The sequence below is a fragment of the Anopheles moucheti genome, chromosome 3, assembly GCF_943734755.1.
Source record: "Anopheles moucheti chromosome 3, idAnoMoucSN_F20_07, whole genome shotgun sequence".
Lineage (NCBI taxonomy): Eukaryota > Metazoa > Arthropoda > Insecta > Diptera > Culicidae > Anopheles > Anopheles moucheti.
Window position 1 is genome coordinate 58,763,262 of NC_069141.1, and position 14,083 is coordinate 58,777,344.

General features: G+C 40.1%; 1 protein-coding gene across 2 annotated transcripts in view; it reads left to right on the plus strand.

Annotated features, from left to right (window-relative positions):
- The window catches only part of LOC128305445 (longitudinals lacking protein, isoforms H/M/V), a 46,884-nt gene that overhangs the window by 24,537 nt on the left and 8,264 nt on the right, over positions 1-14,083 (plus strand). The gene's annotated exons all lie outside the window — the stretch shown is intronic.

Consider the following 14,083-nt stretch of genomic DNA (forward strand, 5'->3'; position numbering starts at 1 on the left):
AAACGCTGCGAAATACAAATTTTAATTTGGCCTTAAATAAAAAAAATCATACATACCGAAACACGTCCAACACTTGAATAGTTTTTCTCCACAGGAGTAAGCCAAACATTTACGCTTTTTTAGTAACGCTTTTTTCCGGACTAAAATCGAAAAAACAGCGACACAAATTTTCAACCAAATCTAAAACAGTAAAAATCTTGTTGCTATGACCGGCCCGGTTAATCAACACAACTACACACAAAACATTTGAATGGAAAATGGCGTCCAAACGTCAAATCACGTGTAACGAACTTTTGGCTACTTGTCAAATCGCTCTACATTACTCGACCTCTATCCTACACAGACCTTGGTTTGGTACATTATAAGGCAGAATGTATTGACGTAACGATTCCTGGCTTACTAGATTGATTTTATCATATCTAGCTGGAGAGTCTTGCTACGGAGGAATGGTCCGAATGGGAATCTATCTCGGTCCTGTCATTCCTATCCATCATGTTGAAACCCTTCTTCGGGGCTCAAGGTAGTTTCATGTGCCCTTTGTGCCATTAAGGCCAAAAACGCTCGGGCATCATTAAAGGTGATTTTGACTCGCGTCACCAATATCCTGCCCCTGTGGATAATGATGAGCTTTTGAGGGGAAATAGTGAGTATCGTCCATCCTTCTCAAACGCTTACCAAAAGCCACAAAATGAACAGACCACGGTTCTGTTCTGTTGTTGTTTCTCGGTTTCGCCATTATTGTACACACGTCAAACTAATCCTTCGTGACGTATGGGTGGTCCTTGTGGGTATTGCACGATAACAATAGGTGATGGGTGCATTTGAATTATTACGCTACTACTATGCTGGTGCGTGGAAAACCGGCCGCTTGCGGTGCATTGTTCGGCTGTGTTCTTGACGGGAAATGAATTAAATTTACCTACAACCGATTGAAAGAGACACAAAAACCCATTTTTGTTTGTTGTTGGTTTGATATAAATAATGGGTTGGAAGGAAGTAATCGAATCGATTTCCATCACAATTCGTGGTTGACACACGGTGAGTTACATTCGTGGGAGTTAGCGCGAGTTTTTTGGTTTGAATATATGAGTTTGATCATATATTCCTCTCGGACAGGAGGATTATCGAATAGAATTGATAGTTTATCAACGATATGCTTTTGAATGAGGACTTCTCGATTTATCTTGCTTTACAAAGTATTTTTTGCATTGAGGTATACTTTTTCGGAACTTTTTCATTACAAGCTATAATGTTTTAAGTTACATGAATGAGAAAAATAAAAAAAAAACAAATGAATGTACAGAAACAAAAAATACGAAAATGCAATTAAAATTTACCCTCCAAAACTGAAATCAGGAAACAATGGGATCCCTTGGTACAATACAATCAAGAAAAATTGGAGGGGTAGGCCACTGCTGCTACACAACAGCAAACACGGGGTGCGAATGAAATGGAAAATAGGATAATAATTTATTCCAGCGAATGTAATTAAAATCACGGAACACGTGATGTTGATGATGATGATGGTGGCGGCAGAGTGTCCGATCGTCCGAGGCAAGCATGGGGGCGCTTTTTATTAAATTGGCTCCGGAATATATTTAAATTATGTTTATGCTAAGGTGACACGGACACACGCAACGTGTGCAGTATCAACTTTTTTGTTGATGATTTTTTTTAAATAAAGTGAATCATGTAGGAACCCCAAATTGTGCTTGTAAACTGGTGTGTAAAAAGGGTGATGGTGTCGTTTTAATTTACTTTATTGTTGAACAATACATCACTGCACAAAAGCATGAAATAATAGTATTGTTTGTGAGTACAAATAAATTAATTTGCAGGTTTACAAATTCAAATATTTGCTGAAATAATTGATAATAATTTGAATTGATAGCAGTTCAATGTTTAATGAAAAATATGATGCGGTTTTACAGTTCCCACTCCCCATTTGTGGCAGAATTGTATTTCATCCGCTTACGGCTAGTGATTTGGACACTTAAACGTGCGTAAACGATTGCGTAGGTCGGTAAACCGTACTATGTTGTATTCTTTTTGCTATTATGATTATAATTTTTCTTTAAATTTTTGATCATTTTCCCAAATAATAATCATGCTCCTGTAGTATGTGCAGTTTTCCGATGTGTTGATGGTTGCTGCTGCTGGGACCACATTACATACGCACCTCGGAACCCACCTCTTGATCAGATATGCGACAATGCGTAATTCGTAGTACCCATTCCCAGCAAATTTTGTGCACATGGAAAATCGAAAGCATTATTATTTTGGGGTCGTTCATTTCGGTTCGTAACTTTCGCTCACTCACACACCAGCGGCCCGTGAATGCTATCGAATAGGCGACATTAATGTCAGCTTCACCCTTCACACACGAACACACGATTCGGCTCAAGAGCGCAAGGGAAGAATGGGAAGAAAGGGACGAAAGACCCGTTTGTTGTTGTTCCCATCCACCACCAGGCGCCTCCATTGGCGTGTTTAATTCGATTTTATTTTATTCATTTCCATTCGTGGCATGGTTTCGGTGCTGGTCATTTGCTTTCTCATTGGAGTTTTAATTTTTTATTTTTTTTGGTTGTCCTCCAATTCCGCCAGTGCCAGTTGTTCGAGTGGCTCGAACCGGATAAAGATAAAGGATATGGTACTGTTCCATTTCTCCCGGTGCTCATGGCTTGCTATGCTCGTGTGTTTGTGTGTCTTATGTTTGGTGGAAGGCTGATTGAAATGTTATTCGTGGTCCCGTTTCCTTCCGCGGGGTAAATGAATGCTCATGTTCGCTTCCGTGTCACTTTATCCATTTTTGGAACGCAATGATTGCTGGCGGGATTATTTTCTGTTCTAGCAACGCTGACATTAATGTTGGTGTCGTTCGTTCGTGTTGGTTGGATTAAAAACGAAAGGAAAAAGCATCGCTAGAAGCGAAAAGCGCTAGTAGGGCAACCATTGTGCTCATTAAATACAAATCCAAGTACGGCGAAACGAACTTAAAGGCGCACAAGGAAAATGAAGGTGAACAAAAGGTGGCACAAAGCTGGGGATTGTTTGGTTGTTTTTATTTCTGGTGCTGTTGAGCGTAAACTTCTCGTTAATGGTCAATCGCTCCCGGTTCTATGGCGAATACCACGGGTAGAATTGATTTTATACCCGTACCGGTAACATATAAAACACTGCTGTTGGTTGTGGTTGCCTTATTATCAAATTAAGCCACCACATTGAGTATGGAAAATCATTGTACATAGCCACAGGACCGTGATGGTGGGTCTCGCCACACAAACAATAAAATATTTAGCACAACATAATTTGGCGCATTGAGAGCAAGGATTTCAAGCAACGAAGGACGGTTGATAATTAGGTATGACTAACCTAGTCTTGATCAATATTGATTTCTCACCACTGCTTTATTGAACTGTTTCAGGTTCCACTTTTGAGAAGTAGGAAATAGAAGAGACCGTTTAGTGGTTATACTATTAAATCTCATTTATCAATGCGGAACAAGCGGCTCATAATAAAGTACCGCAAAACTTATCCCACCGTATCCCAGCCAGCGAATATTTTAGACTTATGATTAATTTATTTATTATTTATTATTTTTTTAAATTATTTATGATATAAAAATATGCACAAATATGCATAAAACAATGGTTTATAAAAACACTTTCAGCGGAGTTCAAACGGAACTAGCAAGGGCTCAGTTAATAGATCCTGAATCACTCGTACCATCTGGAACCGGTTGAAATAGAAGCTGACTCTGTTCTCAGACTCAGTTAAACCCGGAAACCCTGTATTATTATGCAGCAAGCAGCTGGAGTTGTTTCAAACCTTATAACATAACATGGTTTACATATTTTTTATTGAATTGAATTTTTATTGTATTTTTTCGTATATTTATTGTTGAATGAAGCCCACATGGTTTGTAACATATCTTCAAGAACTCGTGAGAAAAATCTTTTGACCGATTTAGACCTACTCAATGCTTTAACCATCCCTATGCCCTAACTAGTCGTTTGAAGGCATTTCCAAACAGTAGTATAACAATACCCCGAAGTGTCCGTTTGTTTACCTCCGCGCTCAAATGGGGGCTCGTTGTTATTCGATGACGTTCATCGTACGTCAAACGTTAGAAACAATGGTACGGAAATAGAATTGGCCAAAGAATGCCATTGAATTGTTTCCCTGCACGTGTGGTGACTTGTTCCACGCCAAGCTTTACTTCCCATATATTTCTCCCACACATGCACACGCATGTCAGTTGCATGCGTACGTTAGGGCTGCCCTCGCAGGTAGGTGCGTCGTGTATGACAGTTTTGTTGGTTCTCCATAATCCATTGTGCCAGGTACGGTCCAACACACCAGAAGCACTCGGTTTTGGTTCGGAACAGGCCCGGGTCTCCATTCCAATCAAGATGGATCGTGTTCGCATTTTTTTTTCTCTTTCTGGTCATATCTTCTTTATCCCCCACAACTTTGCCGTGTCCAGTGTCTAAAGCGGATGGAAAAACTGAATGCATTTCAGCATTCTAACATTACCACCGGTACACGGTGCTTTGCATGGGTAAGTAAGAAGTACGCTCGAGTTCCGGATCCGTCGGGCTGATAGGTTTGGATGGACATCCATTTTAATTGGGTTCTGCTTTGGCAGCTTCACGTTGTTTGGCAAACGATCGTACTCTGGTAGGGGGGGGGGGAAGGCGACATTGGTTGAGCTTGACAGAGAGTTTGGTTAATCGAAGTCAAAGCCTCGAAGTCAGGTCGTAAGGCAAATTACGGATGCTGTGTTTGCTTTCAATATACGGTAGCGGTATGCTGGCGGTGTAAACCGCTGTGGTGCTCTCTCTCTCTATGTTAAAACTAAACGTGGCATTCCCGGTTGGAATTAGTTTGTCCGTCCGTTTTATTTTTCGAGAACAAAGGTCGAGAACGATAGAGATACGTTCCAATACGTGTCGCTCTGTAAGTGGACAACTTTACAGCTTTTTTTTCAAGAGCGATCAAGAGTTGTCCAACGTGTCACATCTTCCATTTTGTGCGGTAGCGATGGTGCTGCGGATTGTCCAAAGCAAATCAAATCAAATTGCACCGGAAAGGATTGGAACAATGGAAACATTATATCCATTCGCTGCTCTGATAATGAGGCAAAATAAAAAGGCAATTGGTGAAAGGAAACTGAACTGAAAGCTTTCAGTTTTGCGACCATTTGATTACTGCGCTGGGTAATGAAAATTGATCCATTAAAGTGATAACATTCGAATGCAATTTCTGTATAATGTAATCCAAGGGTTCTATCCCTTCTGCAAACATTTTACATATTTCATCGCATAAAACCTTCGCCACCACCACCACCAGGCAGTCTACTGACTTGTATTGATTCAATCAGTATTGTTTCCACTTCTGCTCGGTTGTATCGATGGTGGTCCGCCTTTTTGCATCGATCCGATCGATCGCCTTACGGTGATGGTGGTATTTCGCTTTCCGGTCACCTGCAGCAGCATAACACCGATTTCCCCGGAACGCATCTCGCCTGGTATCGAATGGTGCCGAATGGTGGCACGAGGTTGAACGAATAAATTGAATATTTTAGTATCCCTTTTCACCCGTGCCCTGCGCTGCGGAACTGTTGGAGTTGCTCTTACCCTCCGCTCTGAGATTTTAACCATTCGAAAGAAAAACGCATTGCTGACAGCTAGTCAGGCTGCTACTAGCAACCGTGAATGGGAATTTCGGTCTCAAACCTCCGAACCTGCGTTGTAGTAGCAAAGTGGCCACAACAGAGCAGAAGAAGGGGTTAGCAAAGAAAAGCCGGATGTGCTTTCGGTCATCGGGAAGCGTGTTGTTGTCTGAAATATTCATTCAATCGATAGCAACATCGTACGAGGAGGAAGCAGTTGTTGGTGGACAGCAGCCGAACCACGTTGTCGTGTGGTTCGCGTGTTAAGGTAACAAAGATTCTGATGCAGCTTCTTTTAACGTAGAGCTAGCAAATGTAGCAAATTTCACTAGAACAACCATACCTACCTAGCTAGCTGGAGAGTGGATTCGCTGCGATGGAAAACATGTTTAACAAGACATGCCAAAAAGAGACCATTTCGTGTTGGTATTTTCTACCACCTTGGCACGATCGATTGATCGATCGTTGGGGATTGTTTTGTGGTTTTACTATTTTACATTTGCTTTGCTTTTTATGCGGGAAATTTTAATATTTAATGTGTTATACAGGGATTTTCAATTGATTTCACAACACCCGTTATCATTTTTACAATCGCAGCAGATGATATTGAAAACGTTAAATTAAACTTACGTCTCAACGACAATTGCTCTTAACACGTTTATATTCTCTGTTAATGGACTTTTCCGTAGCTCCGAAATACTTGTGTGGTGTTATTATATTATCTGCTGCAATTATGAAATAATTTGGTAACATTGCCGTAAACTGTGATTTTTGTTCCAATAATTGGGAAATTCTTTGCAGGTGTTCTTAAATCAATTGAGAATCCACTGTACTTTACTAAAAGATGTCCCAAAATATAGTCAAGTGAGACTTTGAATTAATCGTTATAAGAGTTATTTAGTTTTCATTTTTTAATATACATAAATTTACAACGATTTTGTAAATTATCGATCATTAGCTACCGCTGGCAATAGATGCGACCTTTTATACTTTATAATACATTTATCTCAAATTAGATTAGACTGCCAGTTAATTCCAACAGAAGCAATCGGCGTAATTTGCTTCATGTTTTTCACGGAAAACAAAAAAAAAACAGATAAGCTGTATCAGTTTTCAGAGCATGTTTTCCTCAATTCTTCATTTCCTAATGGAAATTGGTTTACCATTATTGGAAAATTACATCGATAGATGCGAAATTGTTAGTTCTGTTGGATGGGATGAGGTTTTATCGTATGCTAGTTTTCTATTGAGTTGTATTCAAAACTTTATTTCCTTTTGCCGGGACTTGCTTTTGCATTTGACGGTGATGTATTGGATTTAGTTATTATTTATACCTTTTTTGTCCAATGCAGATTAGATGCAATCAGTATAGTTCTGTATGAAAAAGAAATGTTTTATTAGACGAACATTTTTATTTGATGTGATTTGTTCTTTTTTGGTTATGTTTGATGCACACGATGCATGCAAAATGCACTTGCAAGTACGCTTTCGTGCAATTAATATTACAACAGCAAGAAAAAAAAGCTGGAATTAATTGAATTATAAATGTCAGAATGGAGATACGGCCAAGAACTATTAAAAAACAATCCGAAGGGAAAAGTCAAGTGGCGAGAAAATTATTCAATACCAGGCAACGGACCAATCCTTCTCTTGCTCCGTTTCTATCGCTTCTTCCCGTTCCTGACATTGATTGATGTTTTTCAGTATTGATTTTCGTTACCGGCGGCCGCATGCTACCGTGCCTTGCTGTTGTCCTTGCACTTTATAGATTTTACCATTCCCATACACACAAACACACACTGAATAGAGGAACGAAGTAAAACTAACTGAAGGCAACACGAACCCATACATTTACACCGGACTGGTGTTGACCGTGGTGCAAAGAAAGCTGCTGTGTGGCGTCGCCGCGACCTTTTTCTTTGTCGTTGGAAGTTTTCCCTTTTTCCGCAGTCATCCGCACAACCATCACACCGGTGGTCGGGGTGGCACGTTGGACCAGATTGATGGCAACAAATACTCCAACAAAATGTCCACCCCCCTTTTGGTGCACGGGAGGAATATCCATCCCCCCCCCCCCCCCCCCCCCCCCATCCCCGTCACTTTTTCCGAACGACGTCATTGGATACCCCGTTCGTGACCTGCTTCGATGGAAATGGAAATTTTACTCTGCTGCGATGGTGCGATGGTGTTGGAATGTTTGCCTGATGTTGACGTTTGTGAAGTTGTATTTCTTCTTCGGAGTGTTCTCTCGCGTGTTGCTACGTTCTTCCCGTGCCACATTGCCCCGTGCATTGATTAGTGAGCGTCGCGCTGGCTGGGATGAGGTTTTCCCTTGCTAAAGGTGAAAAGAACCTTTTACCCTTAATTGGGAGGTATGGCATCGAATGTGACGGAATGAATTGATGGCATTCGTTTGGAGAAATAATAAATGCCTTCAACCCAGTTTGGGGAAGGATTAGTATTTTTTTGCTTCTTTAGAACGGCCTAGCCGTATCGGCTGAGCATTCGTTTTGTTTTACCCACTTATGTGAATGTGTATTGATCTTTTTTCCAACCTGTTCCATAATTTTTCCTATACATATATTTTTTTTGGTTTCTGCTTCATGAACTAGAATTATGGATGGAAACTCGTTCCAACATCGAGCGCGTCCTTCACACACGGTAGATTGAGCAATTAGTTAGCCAACCAAAGCAAAACCTTTTGAAAGGTGAAGCATTTAGCGCAAATCTGGTTAGCACTGTGGGCGCATGCATGGGTATTGATTAAATAACCCCCCCTTTAATTGCTGGACCTTTTCGTTTTTGTATTCAGCAAACGGATTTCACATGTGACGTTTTTTTTTTTAATCGTGTAATTTACCCATTCATCTTTTGTGTCTTTTCAAATGCACTGATTTCAATGAATTTGTTTCGTCTCTCACACTTGCCTACTAACAGCCTCTTTAAGGCCTACTAGATATTTGTGAACCTGTCAACTTCATCAGTACACGTGGTGACATTAAGCGTTGACAGGAGAAGAAAACTGGCAAGCAGAAAGCTTTTTTTTGAGTATCTCAGCATAATAACAACGAAGCCAGAAATGTGTGATAAGGATTAATGCTAGTAAAGAGAGTAAGTTTTACTCCCGGCTTTGTGCTGCGCTCGGTAACGTAGCTTTTGATGCTTTCACGAGCCGTTTTTAATTGGTCTTTTTACCTTTCTTTGCATAACTCGCTTTAGAAGTATGTTTTGCTTTTGCTCATTGATGCTTGTCTACGATTTATGAGATGGGAATGAAGTGGATATCTGAAAAGTAGAATTACTAATCTATTCATGGAGAGATGCTTCTTATCTGAGCGTGAAGCGCAAATTTTGAATGGGTAATTCAGCTATTTAAGTGGCTGAACACATGAATGGACGATCATTTTTTGAATTGAAATGGTTCATTTGAGTTTCGTTTGTTCGCTAATTGCGTTTATAATGCCTTTGTAAAGTTCCAAGAGTTCTTGAATAATGATACAAAAACATCCAAAGTTTTATTTTGTATGCTTGTTTAAAATATATCAGTGGCATCACTGCCTCTTTGGAACTAAATTATTTTTCATAAAATGAATTTATCAGATATATTCAATCATTTGAATCTTCCAATAAATATAAAAGGTTCAAATTTTCGTAACATTTACCCAGTGTATTTCGCCTTGCAGTAGATAAATGGTGTGCTCTACGCTGTTTCGTTCGAATGGGTTATTTGCACGTCCGATTGACGCCCAATACTTCAATTCAAAGCGACACGATGGTCGCACATGACAGCATAACGTTTTCGAGTAGGGAGTGTTGGAGAGAACTCACTTTCGCTGTATTGACGTTCGGTGGAAAATCAGCCTCCGGATGGTAGTTTAATTCCGGTTGGGTGCGTTCATCCTGTGCCCTAGGATAAGGCACCATCAAACGGCGAAGAGTGCGACTTAGCGGGTGTTACAGTGTTTTTACAAAAGAGACTATCATTCGGCCTTTTTATCGTTCGCACCCTTTACGATGGATATTCCAGCAAATCTATTTCGTTTATTGGTGGCTTGGCTTTGTTTCTTCCTGACTGCTGATGATAACGATGTAAATTCGAAGCGAGAGGATGCTGTCTGTCGGATGGAAGTCGTTGTTTTGAACTGGAATGTGAGCTTAAATGCAAATTCATTACAAAAAAGCGATTGGTGTGTTGGTTAGATGGCAAAATCTTAAGATTATACGAGGAATTCATACAATCAATCAATAGCAAAGGATGAAAACGCAGGTGGTGCTGCAAACACTCATCAAAAAGGTTGCAAAGGACAAGAGTATCTTTCGTAATTAAATATTGAAACGAAATGGATTTTAAAGCGAAAATCTAATAACGCAAATTGAATTCGGCAAGAAGTGTGTGTAAACCATTCATCCACATGGTTGCAAACAAAAAGGGTTTCACGATTAATTATAAAGCAGCTAGAATCCGCTAGACGGATAGAACCTCAAGCCGGCCATCCTTATCCCGGTGACATGCTTTAAATTGTTCATCTTCTCAACGGGATGTGTTTCAACAAAACTCTTCATCAGCTGCCACCAGCCATACTTATCCACAACAGACCCCACCGGTCGGTGTTGAAACATTCTACACTCCGTTACTGTTACAGCGCACCGACACTGGCACCGAAGGGTTGTTCCAAACAAGATGGAACAGTGTCTGTCGCCTTGCGCCCGCACGATAGTCCATGGTTGGCGTTCTAACCTTTCCCTCGAAAGCATCACAGCGAATGTCAACCGTGAGCATCTGTCAACTCTGACGCCATATCGATCGTGCCGAGAAGAAAAAGGACGTGCCAGAGGTTCCGCGCGCCCCATTACAGCAGTCCCGATGCACAAACAAACGGGGAGTTTTTGATTACGATGTTTTGGTACTGGTTCTGAAAGGGAAGAGTTAGAACAAAGTTCTCCTTTATCGGGACGAGGTGTCCTCCCCACGTGGGGTGGTGATGTGTAGCGCTGTTCCCATTGGAATGGGGTTTTTTTTTGTGCTCTCCTATTAATAAAGCAGCATCGCCCCGCAGCATGAGTAAAATACCATCGATTGATTAATTTCGTGCCGAAACTTTCGAGACGACTGTAGGTGACATATTTCGCCACAATGTGTAAAAGCCATTTTGAGGGATTTCTTAAACTCTGGTTGTTTCAATGCTTTAGTTAAAGTAAATTCTGCGCGATGTAATAAAGATCTTGAGCTACTTTTTAAGCTAGTGGTTTAATGTTACTGTGTAAGCAGTTAACCGCATTGTTGTTTTAAATTGAGTAGAATCTAAAGCATGTTAGAAAGTTAGGCCATAAACGCCTACGTCGGCGTCAACGTGTCTGTTTGTTCGGGGGGGTGCTTTGTCTCGTGGAAAGGATTATTTCATCGTAATTTATGACCACCAAAATGTCAATCCCCCCCTCGCTTTTACTGGTGGTGAGAATATATTGTGACTGAACACAGTGCCCGCACAGCAACCATCGTCTAGCACCTTCACTCACAATGCCCCTGCTTGTGTGAATTAATCATGATTTCTTGGTCCTCTGGAAACGAGGACAGCGCGCTCGAGAATGGTGGTTGTTGCGATAAGCTTTCGGTGGCGGTAAAGGACACGCGGATGGATGGGGAACCATTTTCTAATGAGATGAATGTGCAATCAACCGGATGGAAATGCTCCTCTGGGTTGTGGGTATGAAGTGAAGATGTGGAGACGAACATCCCCATCCAGCTTCAGTTCCAGCCGGAACTGCTGGTGTTTGCGTAATTAGGATTGGATTTTATCGCCCGGCTATTTGGTGGCACCAGCCAGCGTCCACTCCACTGCGTGTTTCTGTTTGGCTGCTGTAAAGGCAAGCGTGGATGTGTAAGATTTACTGCTTATCTATGCCTATCTGTGCCGGTAATGGCCGCCAGACGGGGAACAGTCGAACCCGGTCGTCTGTGTCGTCTGCATTGGATGTGGCAGTTACGGCCCTATTTTCCGGCCGTTTTCAGGTTCACCTGATCGTTTTAGAATGCATCGGCTCGGTTCCTAACTAACTCCCTTCAGAGTAGAGCCTTTTCGCCCTGTCTGTCTGTACGCTTTCAGCAAGACTAGTTGATCGAACGGCACAGCATCAAACGGGGAGGATATTGGCCCCGTGTTGTACCACGTTTCCTTGCTAATTTGATTTCTTCAATTACCATACCATGTTAGTGTCCACACACACACACACACACACACACACACACACTCTCCAACAAGACGAGATGGGATGCTTTATAGACGGTTTATCGATCGTCTGCATATACAGACGCAAAATCCCGCACCAAGCGCGACGGTCGCGACTTTCTGCTCCCGATCGAAGTGGGCGAGTTTTATTTTGCTGTTTGAATATTTTATGCTTTACCCGCCTGCTGTTGTTGTGTTGTCGCTTCCATTTCTCTACGGCATTTGTTGAAATCGTGTATAGCACGCGTAAGTAATAATTGTCATCGTCACTTTCGCATATCTCTCTCTCTCTCGCGCTCGTAATTTGTGCCGGGTTTACATGCGACGTGCTCTCTGTTTCGTGTGTCATTTTATTAAAATCATGATTGATTCCGACAGTGTGTGCCCTTTCATCGTTCCCATCCTCCTGCACATCCATGTCAAATGGCGCTTGCTGTTTGCAGTACCGTTTGTTTTTTCGTGCCACTCTTTAGATGCAGCTACACATTAAATGGTTTTCTATCTGCTTTTTTCATGTAGTGCGTATCTATATATATATATGTCTCTTTCACTGCAACATAAAATACAGAAATCATGTTTTGTTTTCCTTTTTTGTCATCTGTCATATTCATTGTTTTTTTTGTTGTCTTTCCGTTTTATTTCAACACTTCTAACAAATCGTTTCGATCGATGTTTGCCTGTACATTTTTCAATGTCGATACTGTGTTGTATCTGTATGTGTGTGTGTGTGTTTTTTTCTTTTACTTATGATTTAATCTTAATCATCATCTCCTGTTTCGATGAACCAGATGTGAAAACAGTTGTTTTAAAAATTGAGTAAAAAACCAACAAAAGTAATGGAAAAACAGAAAAGAAAATCAAAAACAATCGCTCACAAACACACAAAAAATACGCAAACATAAAGTAATGGAAAAGTGTGAACAAAAAAAAACAAACAAACAACTCATTCACATTCATTCAACCACTCACTTACTACCAACACATTCCAAACAATTACTCACCATCCAAACTCAACCACTCCACTGAACTAAAGAACCGCGCTAAATCATGTTTCAGCAAATAATGGCAGCTCGTGCAATAATTTAAATTGTAATAATTAATGTCACAAAATTATCTAATCTAATCTCACTTTGTTGTAGTGTTTTTAATTGTATTGTAACAACAGAAAAAAAACAAACAAACAAACAAACTTTAACGTTAATCAAATTTTTATGTGTAATAATAATATTAAATGAAACAAAATGAAACAAAATTTGGTGCAACGAAAGAGGAGACAGAGAGAGCTCGGGTATTGTATTAAAAAACGCATAAAAAGAATTAAAAAAACAAAGCATTACGATATCATATGTGATAATGAATGTCACAATGGAGAGCAATGCAAACGCGTTGGAAACCATGACATGCGTGAATCGAACAAAACGATGCCTGTATTTATTTGTTTTTTATTTAATTTTACACTCGAATATGAAAAGGTGACAAATGATACGAAGTAAACGAGATAAAGGAGATGATAAAAGACAAGGAAAAAAAGGAGTTAACGATTCTTAAAATTTCTGTTTTGCGTATTCCATTTCTGATCGATTTCCTATTTCTTGATCACACTAGAGTTACGGTTACTTTAGCTACTGTTCTTTCAACTGTTGAACGACGACTCGTTTGGTACAAGTATAAGTAGAAACATTTGGACTAGATTTTTTTTTTGTATATCTTAGAGAGCGCATTCTGTTTTAAAATTTTACTTGAAAAAAATGTTCCGAATAAGTAAAAGTAAGCAGCGGTTACAAAAGCATGTAAGAAGTACAGAAATTTTTCAGTCTTATTTACTTGCTCTGGTAGTTTAGTCTATTTGCTGTCAGTATGTTTTACACAATTTAAAATCATGGTTATTTTCCTCTTGGGAATTTTGTTTTACTTTTGCATTTGCAATGATTTTTTCTTTCTGTTTGCAAACAAAATGCCCCTCACCTAGGTTAGTTTAAAGATTTTTTGTCTTTTAATTTTGTTTAATGACGGAGTACATCTTGCTGCTCTTAGTTTTTTTTTGGTTTCTTTGTAATTTACAAACTGTTATTTAAAATCTCCGAGTCTTTATAGCTAAAGTGTGGCATTTGAGAAGAAAATTCAATTTGTTTACCTTAGTTTTTACCTTCGAAATCATGAACAAAACAGTGAAGTAAAC